The sequence below is a fragment of the Apium graveolens genome, chromosome 2, assembly GCF_009905375.1.
Source record: "Apium graveolens cultivar Ventura chromosome 2, ASM990537v1, whole genome shotgun sequence".
NCBI lineage: Eukaryota > Viridiplantae > Streptophyta > Magnoliopsida > Apiales > Apiaceae > Apium > Apium graveolens.
Window position 1 is genome coordinate 108,831,261 of NC_133648.1, and position 16,476 is coordinate 108,847,736.

The following is a 16,476-nucleotide window of genomic DNA, read 5'->3' on the forward strand; positions in this document are numbered from 1 at the left end:
AAATCCGAACTGATTTTAACAGGGCTACAGGTAAAAGGTTTCATCAAAGTCAATCCATTGCCTTTGTTTGAATCCTTTTGCCACAAGCCTGGCCTTATAGGTCTCCACCTGGCCATCTGCTCTAATCATTCTTTCGTATCCCGTATACATAGATTTCATTCCGGATTTCATGGCACTATGCCATTTCTCTGAGTCAACACTATTCATAGCCTCATTATAGGTCACAGGGTTGTCATCATCAATGATCGACAACTCATTGTCATTCTTAATGACAAGGCCATATTACCTCTCAGGTTGGCGAGACACTCTCCCTGTTCTATGAATGGGCTGTTTCACAAAAGGTTGTTCAGTCAGAACAGGTGTTTCCACTTGATCCGTAGTAGTTTGTGCTTCTTGAACTTCATCAAGTTCAATTTTGCTCCCTCTTTTTCCTTCAAGGATAAACTCCTTTTCCAAGAAGGTAGCATGTCTGGAGACAAATACCCGATGATCGGTGTAAAAGTAATACCCTAAAGTCTCTTTAGGATATCCCACAAAACTACATTTTACGGATCGATATTCCAGCTTATCTGGGTCAACTTACTTGACATAAGCTGGACATCCCCAAATCTTAACGTGTTTAAGACTCGGTTTCCTTTCTTTCTATATCTCATACGGAGTTTGAGGAACAGATTTGGAAGGCACCTTATTCAGTAAGTATGCTGAGGTTTCCAATGCATAACCCCATAGGAATACTGGAAGATTCTCATAGCTCATCATGGACCGAACTATGTCTAACAAAGTTCGATTTCTCCTTTCAGATACCAATCTGGAGGAGTCCACTGGGAGACTATACCATTTACTTTGAGATAATCTAGAAACACTCCTTTAAAGTATTCACCACCTCGATCTGATCGAAGAGTTATAAAACTATGTTTGGTTGTTTCTCCACTTCATACTTATACTCTTTGAACTTTTCAAAGGCTTTGGACTTGTGTTTCATCAAACACATATCCGAATCTAGATCTATTATCCATGAAAGTAATGAAGTATGAAAAATCCACTTATGCCTTGCGTAGACATTGGTCCACATACATCTGTGTGTACCATTCCTAGCAAATTTGCAGCCCTCTCTCCATGTCTACTAAATGGAGAATGCGGTGCCACAATGAAGTGAGATTTTCATCATCCCTTTTCTTTTATTAGTTTGTTCAATCTGAAGTAAATTATGTCACATTTATACAGACCATTATTTAAAGTACCACGTCCATAAAGAATATTATCTCTAAGAATAGAACATTCATTATTCTCAATAATAAATGAAAATCCAGCCAAGTCTAACATGGGAATAATATTCCTCACAATCGAGGGAACAAAATAACAATTATTTAAAACAATAGTCTTGTCGTAGGCATATGTAAATGAAATGATTCTACATCTACAGCAGCAACTCTTGCTCCATTTTCCATCAGTAGAATCACCTCCTCTTCTTCAAGAGTCCTACTTCTCCTTAGTCCCTGCAACAAATTGCAGATTTGAGAACCACAGGAGGTATCTAATACCCAAGTAGAAATTTGATTTAATGACATATTCACTTCTATCATGAACATACCTGAATCAGAAGCGCTAGTCTCACTACCCTTCTTCTTCTTCAATTCTGCAAGGTAAACCTTGCAGTTCCTCTTCCAGTGCCCCACCTTGTTACAGTGAAAGCAAACAACTTTGCTCTTGGGGTCTTCAGCTTTTGGTGGAACCGGCGTTTCTTCACCTACTTTCTTCTTCTTGGAAGAGTTCCTCTTCCTTTTCTTAGGATTGGAACCTTCACCAATTAGAAGAACAGAACTCTTCTTAGGGGGAAAATTCGATTCCGCAGTCTTCAACATGTTGTGGAGTTCAGGCAGGCTGACATCCAACTTATTCATGTGAAAGTTCACAATAAACTACGAGAACGAACTCGGAAGTGATTGCAAGACCAAGTCTTGGCTCAGCTCCCCATCCATGGCAAAACCAAGTTGTCCAAGACGTTCAATCAAATTGATCATCTTAAGTACATGGTCATTCACAGATGATCCCTCAGACATCCTACAACCGAACAGCTCCTTCGATATCTCATATTGAGCTGTCCTCCCTGCCACATCATACAACTCTTGTAGATGCATGAGGATAGTGTGAGCATCCATCTGCTCATGTTGCTTCTGTAGCTCAATGTTCATGGAAGCTAGCATGATGCATTGAGCAACATTTGCATCATCTATCCACCTACGATACACAACATGTTCATCATTATGTGCATCACTAGCAGGTTCAGTAGGCTTAGGTGAGTCAATCACGTATTCCAGCTTCTCAAATCTGAGAACAATTCTGAAGTTTCGAAGCCAGTCAGCATAATTAGGACCAGTCAACTTGTGAGCATCTAGTATGCTCCTGAGTGATAGTGCAGAAGACATAACGTACAAAGTAAATCTGTAAATGATAAACACATAACAACATTTAGAAAATATTCGATTTCATTTTTAAAACACTATATGAATCGGGTCTTTATTCATAAGTGGCTCCCACTAGTTTACCTAATTTATTCAACCCCCTACGTGAAAAATTAAGCATTCATAATGCTAGTGGGAATAGGGATCCTACATTCCATCACACAACCTCGGCTGTGGCACGAAACGCCATGTAATGTTCAATAGGCAGACAACTCTTATCAATTAAATCTAATGTTATTCCCTAATCAAACTTTAGCCTCTTGAATAATTAAGTCACGGCTGTGGCACGACAAACTCAATATTCTAAGTCAAGTCTAACCCAACATTCCGTACAATTGAATCAGTCCCCAAAGGCCCACGGCTGTGGCACGTAACGACATTTAGATTCTTATTCAATGTACACATCTCTATGTAATAGACAATTATTTCTTATTTCGAAATCAAATCCCTCGGCTGTGGCACGAAACGACAATGATTTAAAAATAAGAACTACTTTCTATCATGTTGGAAGGCTATGACCGACACAAGCCCGTTGTGTCATTGGCCAATTACTACTTGATATTATTTAATTTTAGAGGGATTATATTACGTTACAATCATAATCATATTATAAAGAAATTCTTCCTTTTAAATTAAATATTTCAAATCAATAATCAATAATCAGATGATTCCCAGATCGGGAGGAGCATTGTCAAGAGGCGTCACTTAATAACCCTTTCTTACAGATAGAAATCTGTTGTTGATAGAATCATCATTTCTCTCATATCGAAAATTCATATTCAATTACGTGTTTCATAAACACAAGAATCTCATGATTGTATTCATAATATTATTATTAAGGTTATGAAACAATTTCACTATACTAGGTTGTCTAACAAACGCCTTATGTTCATTTAAGTTCACCTAAATCTATCATCGCATGATAAACTAAGCATATATCACATATATAAACATGAATAAACATCAAGGTAGGCATGTTATATCATCTAGTATATTAGTCTAAGCAATATACATCTCTATGTATCACATGAAGCACTTAAAAGCAATTCAAACGATCAAAAACAGCTTTAAAACACTTCTGTTAGCTATAAATAGTTCGAAACAATTTCATAAAATATCATATAATATACCATTAGAAGCGTCTCGAAAAGACGAATCCAACGACACCAAAATCGCCCAAATCTGAGTTGCCACGCGCCCGCACGCGCCGAAAGAAGATCTCCCACGCGCCCCCACGCGCACACGCGCCTGACAGCGCGTGTCTGACTTTCCTCCACGCGCCACACGCGCGTCACGCGCCTAACCCCTATGCTGACGTCAGCATGACGTCATCTGATGACGTCAGCACGACGTCATCAGCGCGTGTCTACAACGCGCCGCGCGTGGCACGCCAGCGCGTGAGCCCCACGCGCGCGGGATCGACGCGCGGTCCTTCGTTCTTCTGTGATTCGCCGTTGTTTTCCTCCTCGATTGTTGTGCCGCCGTACTGTGCTAACTGTTCTTTCTTTCCATTCAGCTTTCAACACAGCCAATACAAACATATATATATATATATATACTATATATACATATATTTATACTTATTAAATTACGAATTTAATTGTAAGAACTTCAAAAATTCATAATAAAAAATCTATACATCATAAAATTATGAAAAAAATACCCAGATGATCTACAACACTTGTAGAACCCAGATCAACATTCAAAATTATTCTGAGAAACGATTTCTCATCAGACAAAATTAATCCATGATATAACTTGTAAAAATCATAATTAATTCATACAAGCACATAAAATTCTGAAATTTTTACCACAGATCTATATGCATACAACCTATGCTCTGATGCCAATGTTGGATTTTCATCGCAGCGGAGGCATGGTAAAACACTTTTACACATACAAAATCCAAATAAAAGCATATAAATCGTGGTAAAAATGTAGGGATCGATTACTAACCTTTAATATGTGATCCAAGAGCATCGATCGGAGATCCTTAGCAGCTGCTCCTCAAACGTGAAGCACTCCACCGGTATCCACCAAGAAAATGACGTTAAGGTGGAGGAGGAGGTGGAGAGAATTGGGTTTTTCTAAAACTTTTTGGGTTTTTGGGTTAGAATAAAATAGGGTTTATAATAGTATATTTATAAGCAAAATTTTCAGCTGAAATTTTCCCATAAATATTATTATTATTATCCCATTTATTATTCTCATTAATAATTAAAACACCTTTTAATTATTAATCCTTTTTCTAAACACTTTAGAAATAATTCTCTCTCTTGATTTAATTTCCAAAAATTAAATCCTCTAATTAATAATATTAAGAGCTTTTCTTAATTAATTTATAATCAATTAAATCTCATTTAATCAATTATTAAATTTTCCAATTAATTATTTATTTCACAAATAAATAATTATTAGCCATTATTAATTAATTTCTCCACCATTAAATCATTCTCTTTTTATGGTGTGACCCTGTAGGTTCAATATTAAGCCGGTAGTAGAAATAAATAATAATAAAACTATTTTATCATTATTTATATAAATTCTCTAATTTATTAAATATGATTAATTAATTAATCACATTTATTCTACATCGTGAGGGATACTTCTCAGTATATCGCGACTATCTGGATAATATGAATTCACTGCTTAGAATACCAAGAACCTATTCAGTGAATAGTTACCGTACAATAAACTCCTTCTACCCTACAATGTCCCGATTAAATACAAGGCATGGATCTCGTGTCAAGCCTATCTAATTTAATCACTTGCTTACCATTTACTATGCTTAGTTCTATGCAAATTAGAAACTCCTTTCTAATTTCATTCACTCTGGCCAGAGATTCCTGAACTAGCATAAGTGGATCAGCCTTGAACATTCGCTTCCTTCACTGGAAGGGGTAGATCCTTTATTGATCATACACTATCTTCGTGTACAAATTCCTATACCCAGTAGAGCCCTAATAATTGTCCCTGGAGACTAAGAACTAAACCAAAGCATAGTTCAGTGTACACAAGATGACTATGATGACCTCAAGTCTAAGGATACTTGTACAACTATCACTATGTGAACAATTGCTGACACGTGAGTGAACTCCATCAGTTGTTCAGCTGTGCGAGTCATGTTCAGTGAACTTATTCTATAATAAGCACCTACATACTAGCTATAGTGTCACCACACAAATGTCTATGAGAACAGACATCCTTCATAATGAAGCAAGCATAGTATGTACCGATCTTTGTGGATTATTAATTACCAGTTAGTAATCCTATGATCAGGAACTATTTAAGTTTAAAGTTATCATCTTTTAGGTCTCACTATTATGATCTCATCATAATCCATAAAAAGCTTTACTCTAAACTATGGTATATCTTATTTAAACACTTAAATAGATAAAGCCCGTAATAAAAACAAAACAAGTCTTTTATTAATATCAATGAAATCAAAACAGATTACATAAAAGTTATTCCTAAATCCTAATACATGATTGGACTTAGGACATATTCCTTACAGACATGTACTACTAAACTTATTTTATATAAGCTACTCTTTCAATGGATAGTGAAGGTGATCATCCATTGAAAGCTACAAAATCACTAAGTTAAATCTACTGTGGTGTTTTGTTTAACTTATCATCAAGTTCACAACATATTCCTAACATCCCTCTTGGCTTTCTTTCACTCTACTCATGTTTTATGTTATTGTTTCGGGGTGGGGTGCCCTAGGAACATTGAATGCAGTTAGATTGCCTATCAACCCGGAATCATTTATCCTTTCTATGAGAGGACCTCCTTTCTGGGGAGTCATCATCATCATCATTGATTCTTTGATTCAATTTCATGGATTTGAGAAAGCCGTTTTCCTTGATGAACTTCGAGGTTGGGGCATATATCGAGGCGAGACTCTGAGGTTCTCTATGGATTAGGTCCTTAACATAGCCTTCACAAGAGACCGGGTGCAAATTTCTTCGGAAGATATTGACAACCTTTTTTTCTTCCAAATTAGACAGCTTGTTGACAGCTTCTTGGAACCTTTTAATGACTTCGGGGAGTGATTATTTGCTCCTCTATTGAATTATTCCAAGTGGCACATTTGAAGTTCATTCATGCGATTTTCCCGGAATTTCTTTAGGAAAATTTCACAAAAGTCATTTCAGGAATCGACACTCCGGGATGGGATTCTGCTGAACAATTGTTAGCCGCTAAACACGCGCTAGTAATACACGCAAGTATACGAGTTCGCAAGTAGTATAGAATATTTTCTAGTTCATTCCCACAGAGACTGTATTGGTTAACTATTTAATTTATGAACCTAAGCAACAATGTATGGTTATTATCCAATGCTAAGATTATAACAAATTGAGATTGTTTATAACTAAGGATTACGCTAACAATTATAACTACGATAATAAGATTGACTGAATTGATATATATGAAAAACATAGGATTCTAACTTCATTAAATACTTCATTCAATAGTCCTATTATTCTTAATCTTAGCATTCAATGGTGATGACACTAATCAGATAACACGAAACTGATAAACGCCAACTTTCGTTGCACGAGTACCATTCTACCAGACATCCACAAAAGAGATAGAAGCTGAATAGGCACCAATTATATTGAGACCCTATATGTCTATAGAATTTGACAACATAACGGTTTAAGCATAAGTTATCTATCTTGATTACATAGGGCAAGTAAGATGGTTAAAATTACCTACGAATCATGCATAACAAATACATGAACCTATGCTAGCATGGCAAGTTCTAAATCCTTAAATTCACTTTCGTTTCATTAAGAATTAACACGCTATCTTATAAGTTCACGACGCTCATAAAATGAATACGCACAACCAATACTAGGATATCATACAATCACCACATACTAAGGCATCAAACAATTTAACTAAAGAAATCCATAAATAAATCCGCTAGAACCCCACGATAACGATTAGCCCATAATCGGACTCATCATCAACGTGGGTTCCGATGAAAACATGATATAGCAAATGTAGTCTTTATATGAATAAATAAAACCAAGTACAAACAAGAGTATAGGTTCAGCAAAACAAGAAACAAGCATCCAAGTTAAAATTCAAAACAAAGATTCATAAGAATAAAGTAGATCGTCTTCGCCTTTGTTGAATTGTGCTAAAGGTCTCTTGCTGTCTTCTCCTTGCACTATGGTCCGTCTCTGACTTCATATATTATTAAAAACGACCTAAAGTTATTTATATAGCAGCCCTCAACAATCTGGAAGCCTACTCTTTTAGAATTGTAGTAGAAACAGGATTCTGAAATTCGGCCTCGGCGCGGGCGCACGCTATTATAGCGCGGGCACGCTGCATTTCTGGAACCCCGGTGCGGCCGCGCGCTATCACAGCGCGGGTGCACCGTCGTTCTGGGAAAAACTCAGATATCTTCTTAAATCTTGCTGCTTCGAGCCGGCTTTCCATGAGCTTTTATTCCAACACCAACCGGACACCAAATTAGCACCAAAATAATGCTAATTTACCTGATTACCTGAATAGTGCCTGAAATGCAAAAACACTAGAAAACACATTAAAACACTTAACAACTTGAGTAGAAATACACCAATTCAAAGCTTATTAGAGCATAATAAAGTGTCATAAATGCCACTCAACATACTCCCAAACTTGAATTGATGCTTGTCCTCAAGCATAAACAGACTCAAAGAATGAGAAACAAAAATGCATAAATACAACTATATGAATGCAACGATCCCCAATAGAATAACCCAACCAACGAACAAGCAACATATCAACAAATGCAGTTATTTGCATGAAGATCAATCAAATCATACAAATCAACTTACAAACTAGAGACATGCGTGTGTGAAGATACTTACAGATATACTATCTTAACTAGATCAATAATCATGACTCACTACTCATCAAGGCAATCGCAAGGTTATAAATAAAATAAAAAGCTAGACTCAAAATAAGTTATAACACTTCAATTCTTATATTGGAGTTTTATATGGATTCATGCTTTTATTCACAATAAAAAAACACAAGTATGCTTATTTGATCGTGTAATGAGTGAGGTCCACAAAAGACTTATACAATATCACCCATGTAGCGAGCGTTAGGTTAGCGGATCCTAGACCATAAAAGCCTTAGGTCACTAGGCACAAAGTCCCCTAAAAACTTAATAACTCGAGTACTAAAGAGCCCACTCGTGATCAATTATACATAACACTTATTTTTTTTTCTCTTTTATTTTTTTTCACAATTTCTGAATGAGTGTGTTTCGCTCCATCTCATTCAACCACACAACTAGCAATGAAATCCAATTTCTCCAATTTTTAAATATCCATGTCTTTTATTATTAAGAGAATACCCTAAATTCTAAATATAAACAAAAGATTAAACCTCGATAAATCAAATAAACCATGATCATGATCTACCACTTTAGCAACCTATAAGACTTAGTGAAATACAAGTGTCTCTAGCATGCAAATCAATCCAATAAGACTCAACATCACTAAATACGACATCACTACACTAGCATCAATATCGCAAGTCAATCGGAAAAATTATCTAAGGGAACATGTTATAATACAAATGCATGAAACTACATGAACAAGATATTATAAAACTACCAAAAGAAAAAAAAACTACATGGCAAAATATGCAAACTATATGAACTAAACTATCATGAACATGCAAACTATATGAGACTCACATAAACATATTCCTTCAACTACTACCCCCAAACTTAAAATATTCACTGTCCTCAGTGAAGGTAATAGCAAGGAATCAGGCATACCTACTCTGAAACAGAATCCTTACCCTCAAAGGGTGGAGTGTTAGGTGTGTCAGGAGGCGGATACACAGAATCCTCACCAAAAACTGGCCACTGAATGTTAACTCTGGTGGCTCTAAATGCAGTCCCAAGTGCCTGGGTGAGATCGTGTGCAAAATGACTATGTATGTCGTGCATCGCATCCATCCTCCTTGCAAGATGCCTATACTGCATCGTACTCAAACTAGCTCCCATTTCCGCTCCTGCTGCCTCCTGCTGCTTCTGCGATGGTCCTCCTTCATCTCCTAACTGAGATCTTCATGCAGTCCTGCTCGCCTGACCAACAGTTGGCCTCCCACCAGGTAGGTGGTCAAAAGAATACCCAATCCCCTTCAAATCGGGCTTGCCTCCATCCCATTCCTGTATCGTAGCCAAAGTAGTGTTATCGATCGGAGCACTCGGAATCTGCAACTGCTCATGCACGGGCCAATGCACACCAACTGCCATGCACAGCTTCGTTACCACGGACGCATACGGAATAGACCCCGTAGTGCTCCCCCTCAAGAACCTCATAATCCCCTGCAAGATAACCATCCCCACATCTATATAATCACCCTATAGAATGCCCCATAACAGCCGTGCACGCTCCACAGTAACCTCATGCACATGTGACGTTGGCATGATATTAGCAGATATAAAAGCGTTTCATGCACGGGAAAACCTGTTCATGTCGGACGCCGGGAACGTAGAATACTCGATGATTGTGCCCCTCTTGATCTTTCAATGTGTGTCGGGCCAGCACAGAGTAGCAATGATAATATCCAGATCAAAGTCCTCTGAAGTCTTATCGTTCCAGGTATCCTGCCCCACCTTCCTCGCGGGCTGCTCAATCACAGTCCTGATAGCCTCTGCACTATACTCCACCGTCCTCCCTCGTACCACAGTGAAGCCATTCTTCTCGGCCTTGGAGTTCGCATAGAACTCGTGAACCACACTCATAGGCACAACAGCTAGTGCCTCGCAAAAAGGAACCCAACCCATCTCCAAGATCATCTCCAAAAGCTTACCATCATTCCCAGATGGTAGGAAACCTCTCTTCTTAGCAATAGGCTTCGCGAGAAGCCTCGTGTACTCCTCTTAAGTCTCAGGAGTAGAAAACCTGGGCCTCACACCACTCGAAGTTGAAGAATCGGTGGCGCTACTATCGACTTGAGTTCTTTATCTCTTGGGTGCCATGGAAATTGATTAGAGAGAATAAGAGTTGTGTTTGAGAGAGAATTTGTGTTTGAGAGTTTATGAATTGGTGAAGAAGTTTGTGTATGGGGTGTATGTATATATAGGTGGTGAAAAGAGAATTAGATATGGAATAGAAGTGCGATTTGATTATGGGAATAATGGGAGTAATGGGTTTAATTTGGAGAGGGAATTATGGGATGTGAGGGAGTAAAATTCGGTTGGGAATTCATTTAGGGACAAAATTCCCGTCCCCCCCCTTAAACTGCCTTTTATTTTTTTCCAAGTCGGGACACGGCACGGCCGCGCGCTAGGACGGCGCGGCCGCGCGCTACTTCTGCCAAACTGGCACGGCCGTGCACTATAATAGCGCGGGCACGCGGTGTTTCTGTGTAAATGGCGCGGGCACGCGGTGTTTCTGTGTAAATGGCGCGGGCGCGCCAGGCTTCTGTAGTCAGACCTGAATTTTTCCTTTTTTTATTTTTTTGTGATTTTCTCTTTTCTTCTTGCTTCCTCTACTTACTAATGTATAACAAACTTGGGTTGCCTCCCACGAAGCACTTCTTTTACTTCGCTAGCTTGACGTAGAATCTCGAGATCAAGTAGATAATATAATGGCACTAACCACTTCACGGTTTATCGTGTCACCATAATAGTGCTTCAACCGTTGACCATTTACCTTGAATGCTTGGCCGGGATAATTCTCAAAAATTTCCACCGCTCCATGTGGAAACAAAGTTTTGATTATGAAGGGCCCTGACCATCTTGACTTCAACTTTCTAGGAAAAAGACGGAGACGAGAGTTGAATAAAAGAACTTGTTGCCCTGGCACAAATTTCTTGAGCACTAGACCCCGATCGTGCCACTTCTTGACTTTCCCCTTATACATCTTGTTGTTTTCATAAGCTTGAAGTCGAAACTCGTCAAGTTCATTCAACTGAAGCATCCTCTTCTTTCCAGCCGTATCCAAGTCCAGATTCAATTTCTTCAAATCCCAATATGCTTTATGCTCGAGCTCCACAGGCAAATGACACCCCTTACCATAAACCAACTGAAATGACGACATTCCCAATGGAGTCTTATATGTTGTTCTATACGCCCAAACAGCTTCATCAAGCTTCGAAGACCAATCCTTACTTGATGGACATACCACTTTCTCCAAAATGCGCTTGATCTCTCTGTTAGATACCTCAGCTTGACCATTTGTCTGAGGATGATAAGCCGTAGCGATGCCATGATTCACATTATACCTTTGCATCATAGCAGTGAACTTGCGATTACAAAAATGCGACCCCTCATCACTAATTATGACTCTTGGAGTTCCAAACCTTGTGAATATCTGCTTGTGCAGAAAAATAAGAACCACTTTCGCATTGTTTGTTGGTAACGCCTTAACTTCAACCCATTTCGACATATAATCAACTACCAACAAGATATACTGATTGTTACAAGACGAGAAAAATGGCCCCATGAAGTCAATTCCCCAAACATTAAAGACCTCAACCTCGAGAAGCACATTAAGAGGCATCTCATCACTTTTAGACATATTACCCACACGTTGACATCGATCACATTTCAAAACAAACTGATGAGCATCTTTAAACAATGTTGGCCAAAAGAAACCTATTTGAAGAGCACGAGCTGTTATCTTCTCTCCACCATAATGTCCTCCATAAGCCGTTGAGTGGCAATCTCGCAAGATCCCCCCCCCCCCCCGTTTCGCTGTAAAGAATACATCTCCTGATGATTTGGTCAGCTCCTTGGCAAAAAAGAAATGCCTCATCCCACATATACCAATTCACATCATGAATAAACTTCTTCCTTTGAGCATAAGATAAGTCGGGAGGCATGATATTACTCACAAGATAGTTCACAATGTTTGCAAACCACGGTTCTTCTTCTTGCACTCCAAACAGCTGCTCGTCGGGAAAAGACTCATTTATCAATATCTTGTCCAATGAAGTAGCAATAGGATTCTCTAAACGTGAGAGATGATCAGCAACTTGATTTTCAGTTCCTTTCATGTCCTTGATCTCTAGTTTAAATTGTTAGAGCAAAAGAACCCATCAAATCAATCTAGGCTTCGAGTCCTTCTTTGAGACGAGATATTGAATGTCGGCGTGATCAGTGAAAACTGTCACCTTAGTCCCAAGTAGATAAGATCAAAATTTCTCAAAACCGTAAACAATAGCCAAAAGTTCTTTCTCCGTAGTAGTGTAATTCAGTTGAGCACCATTTAGAGTCTTACTAGCGTAATAGACCACATGATATATATTGTTCTTTCTCTGCCCAACAATTGCTCCAACTGCATAGTCACTTGCATCACACATCATCTCAAAAGGCTCATTCCAATCAGGTGCAGTTATGGCAGGTGTCATAATTAGACTCTTCTTTAATGTCTCAAAAGCTACAAGGCACTTGGCATCGAATTTTAAAGGAATATCTTTCTCTAACAGACTACACAAAGGCTTTGAAATTTTTGAGAAATCTTTGATGAAACGCCTGTAGAAACCCGCATGACCAAGAAAACTGCGAATTCCCTTAACAGAAATTAGTGGAGGAAAATTCTCAATGACCCCCACCTTGGCCTTGTCAACCTTTAGGCCTTTATTAGAAACCTTGTGCCCGAGAATAATGTCCCGACGCACCATAAAATGACATTTCTCCCAATTGAGAACCAGATTGGTCTCAACACACCTTCTGAGAACGTGTCCCAGATTCTGCAAGCATTCATCAAAAGAATCGTCAAAGACTGAGAAGTCGTCCATGAACATCTCCACATTATGGGCAATCATGTCAGAAGAGATGGCCATCATGCATCTCTGAAATATGGCAGGTGCACTACACAGACCAAAAGAAACTCGTCTGAAGGCGAAAGTACCAAATGGACAAGTGAAGGTAGTCTTCTCATGATCTTCTGGAGCGATACAAATCTGATTGTAACCCGAACAGCCATCCAGAAGACAGTAATACTCATGACCGGCCAACCTGTCAAGCATCTGATCAATGAAGGGCAATGGAAAGTGGTCCTTCCTAGTGGCTTTGTTCAGCTTCCGATAGTCCATGCAGACTCTCCACCTCGTGACTATTTTGGTAGAGATAATCTCATTCTTTTCATTTGTTACCACAGTAATTCCACCTTTCTTTGGTACAAATTGAACCGGGCTTACCCATGAACTGTCAGAGATAGGATGGATGATCCATTCATCTAGCCACTTCAGAATTTCCTTCTTCACTACTTCCTTCATGATAGGATTAAGTCTTCTTTACTGTTCGACTGTAGGCTTGCTACCTTCTTCCAACGGAATTTTATGCATACAGTAAGAATGGATGATCCCCTTGATATCTGCTATAGTTCATCCAATTGCCGACTTGAACTCTCTCAGAATCCTCAAAAGCTTTTCCGCATCACTACCTGAAAGGTCAGATACAATAATAACAGGCAGAGTAGATGCATCCTCTAAAAATGCATACCTCAAATGCTCAAGTAAAGGCTTAAGCTCAAGAGATGGAGCTTCCTCAATAGAAGGCTTGAGGCGTTTAGGAGCTTTGTTCAATTCCTCCATTCCAAGAGATTCAAAAGGCATAACAATCTTCCTCCTCTAGGGAGAAGCATTCAAATATCGTAATTGTTCTTCACCTTCATCATCTTCACTATCTGAATTCCCCAATAAGCCTTTTTCTAAACTATCAGACCTTAGCAATTGATCAAGTTCCAATATGACCACTGAATCGACCAACTCCACTTTTAAGCACTCCTCATTATCAGAAGGAAATTTCATAGCATTGAACACAATAAAGGTAACATCCTGATCCAGCAATCGCATTATAAGCTCACCCTTCTGCACATCGATCAAGGTTCGGCCAGTTGCCAAGAAAGGTCTTCCCAAGATTATGGGAATCTTCTTATCCTCCTCGAAATCGAGAATTACAAAATCAGTCGGAAAGATGAGTTTATCAACCTTGACCAAGACATCCTCCATAATACCTCGCGGATATGTAATAGAACGGTCGGCCAACTGCAAGGTCATATACGTTGGTTTGGAATCAGGTATATCGAACTGCTTGAAAATTGACAAAGGCATCAAATTGATGCTAGCTCCCAAATCACATAAGCATTTGTCAAAATACATTTTCCAATAGTACATGGAATAGTGAAGCTTCCTGGATCTTTAAGCTTCGGAGGTAACTTCTGTTGCAGCACAGCACTGCATTCCTCCGTGAGAGCGACAGTCTCTAAATCATCTAGCTTCACCTTCCGAGATAGAATACCTTTCATAAACTTTGCATAATTAGGCATCTGCTCGAGAGCCTCAGTGAAAGGTATGTTGATATGAAGTTTCTTGAACATCTCCAGAAACTTCTCAAATTGCTTGTCCAACTTTTTCTTTGCAGCCTCTTAGGAAAAGGCGGTGGAGGATAGATCTGTTTCTCCCCTGTATTACCCCCAGACGGAGTGTGCTCAACAGTAGTCTTCCTTGGTTCTACTTCTTCATCCTGCTGATTTGCTTCTTTCTCAGCCCCAGCTTCTTCAGTCAACTCTTGAGTGTGTTCGGGATTCGTAACCTTCCCAGACCTCAAAGTGATTTCCTTTATATGCTCCTTAGCTTCCTTCTTTCCTGGCACTTCAGTGTCACTAGGCAATGTACCAGGTTGACGATTTAGCAAGGCATTAGCAATTTGCCCAATCTGATTTTCCAAGGTCTTGATAGAAATAGCTTGCCTCTTGCACATAAGCTTCAACTCCTCTAATTCAGATTTTTCATTAGCTTGTTGCAGCTGGAGTTGTTGTCTTGGTGCATACTGCGATTACTGAAAACCAGGAGGGTTGTACTGCTTAGCTGGATACTGCTGATAAGGCTATTGAACTGCATTCTGAGCGTTGCTCCAACTGAAATTAGGATGATTGCGGTTGTTAGGATGATAGGTGGCTGGCACAGGTTGCTGCGATCGCTGGAAGTTGCTCACGAACTGAGCTGATTTACTAGAAATTGCACACTGATCAGTCTCATGGGCACCAGCATAAAGCTCACAGACACTAGTGATTTGATTAACTCCATAATTAGCCAAAGTGTCCACCTTTATTTTCAAAGCCTTAAGTTGGGCAGCGATAGCAGTTGTTGCGTCCAACTCCAGAATTCCTGCAGCTTTCCCTTGAGTCAGTCTCCGGGAAGGATTCTGGTACTTATTAGAAGCCATCAGTTCAATAAGTTCATAAGCTTCATTGTAGCTGTTAGCCCACAAGGCTCCTCCTGATGTTGCATCAAGCATGGGCCAAGAAGTAGGACCCAATCCATTGTAGAAGCAGTTAATAATCATCCAATCAGGCATACCATGGTGTGGGCACTTCCTTAGCATCTCCTTATATCGATCCCAAGCCTCACACAGAGATTTTCCAGTTTGCTGCACGAACTGGGTAAGAGCATTCCTGATTGCAGCAGTCTTCGCCATGGGGAAGAATTTAGTGAGAAACTTTTGAGCAAGATCTTCCCATATGGTGATAGACCCTGCGGTTAGAGAGTATAACCAGCACTTACCCTTGTCCCTCAGAGAGAATGGGAAGAGTCGCAGCTTGATAGCATCTTCAGTCACATCATTAAACTTGAAAGTGTTGCAGATCTCGATGAAATCCCTTATGTACATGTTGGGGTCTTCAGTAGGAGAACCCCCAAATTGAACCGAGTTCTGTATCATCTAGATCGTGCTTGACTTGATCTCAAAAGTGTTATCCCTGATGGCTAGTCTGATGATGCTAGACTAGGATTCTGAAATTCGGCCTCGGCGCGGCCGTGCGCTATCACAGAACGGGAGCGCTGCATTTCTGGAACCCCGACGCGGTCGCGCACTATCACAGCGCGGGCGCGCCGTTCTTCTGGGAAAAACTCAGATTTCTTCTTAAATTTTGCTGCTTCGAGCCGGCTTTCCATGAGCTTTTATTCCAACACCACCTGGACACCGAATTAGCACCAAAACAATGCTAATTCACCTGATTACCTGAATAGTGCCTGAAAT

The 16,476-nt window shown here is 39.5% G+C and overlaps 1 non-coding gene across 1 annotated transcript; it reads left to right on the forward strand.

Moving 5' to 3' along the window:
• Window positions 1–15,793: 15,793 nt before the first annotated feature.
• Window positions 15,794–15,900, forward strand: LOC141710326 (small nucleolar RNA R71). Its single transcript, XR_012570852.1, has one exon. It is a non-coding gene; the product is annotated as a small nucleolar RNA R71 (small nucleolar RNA).
• The last annotated feature ends 576 nt before the right edge of the window (window positions 15,901–16,476 follow it).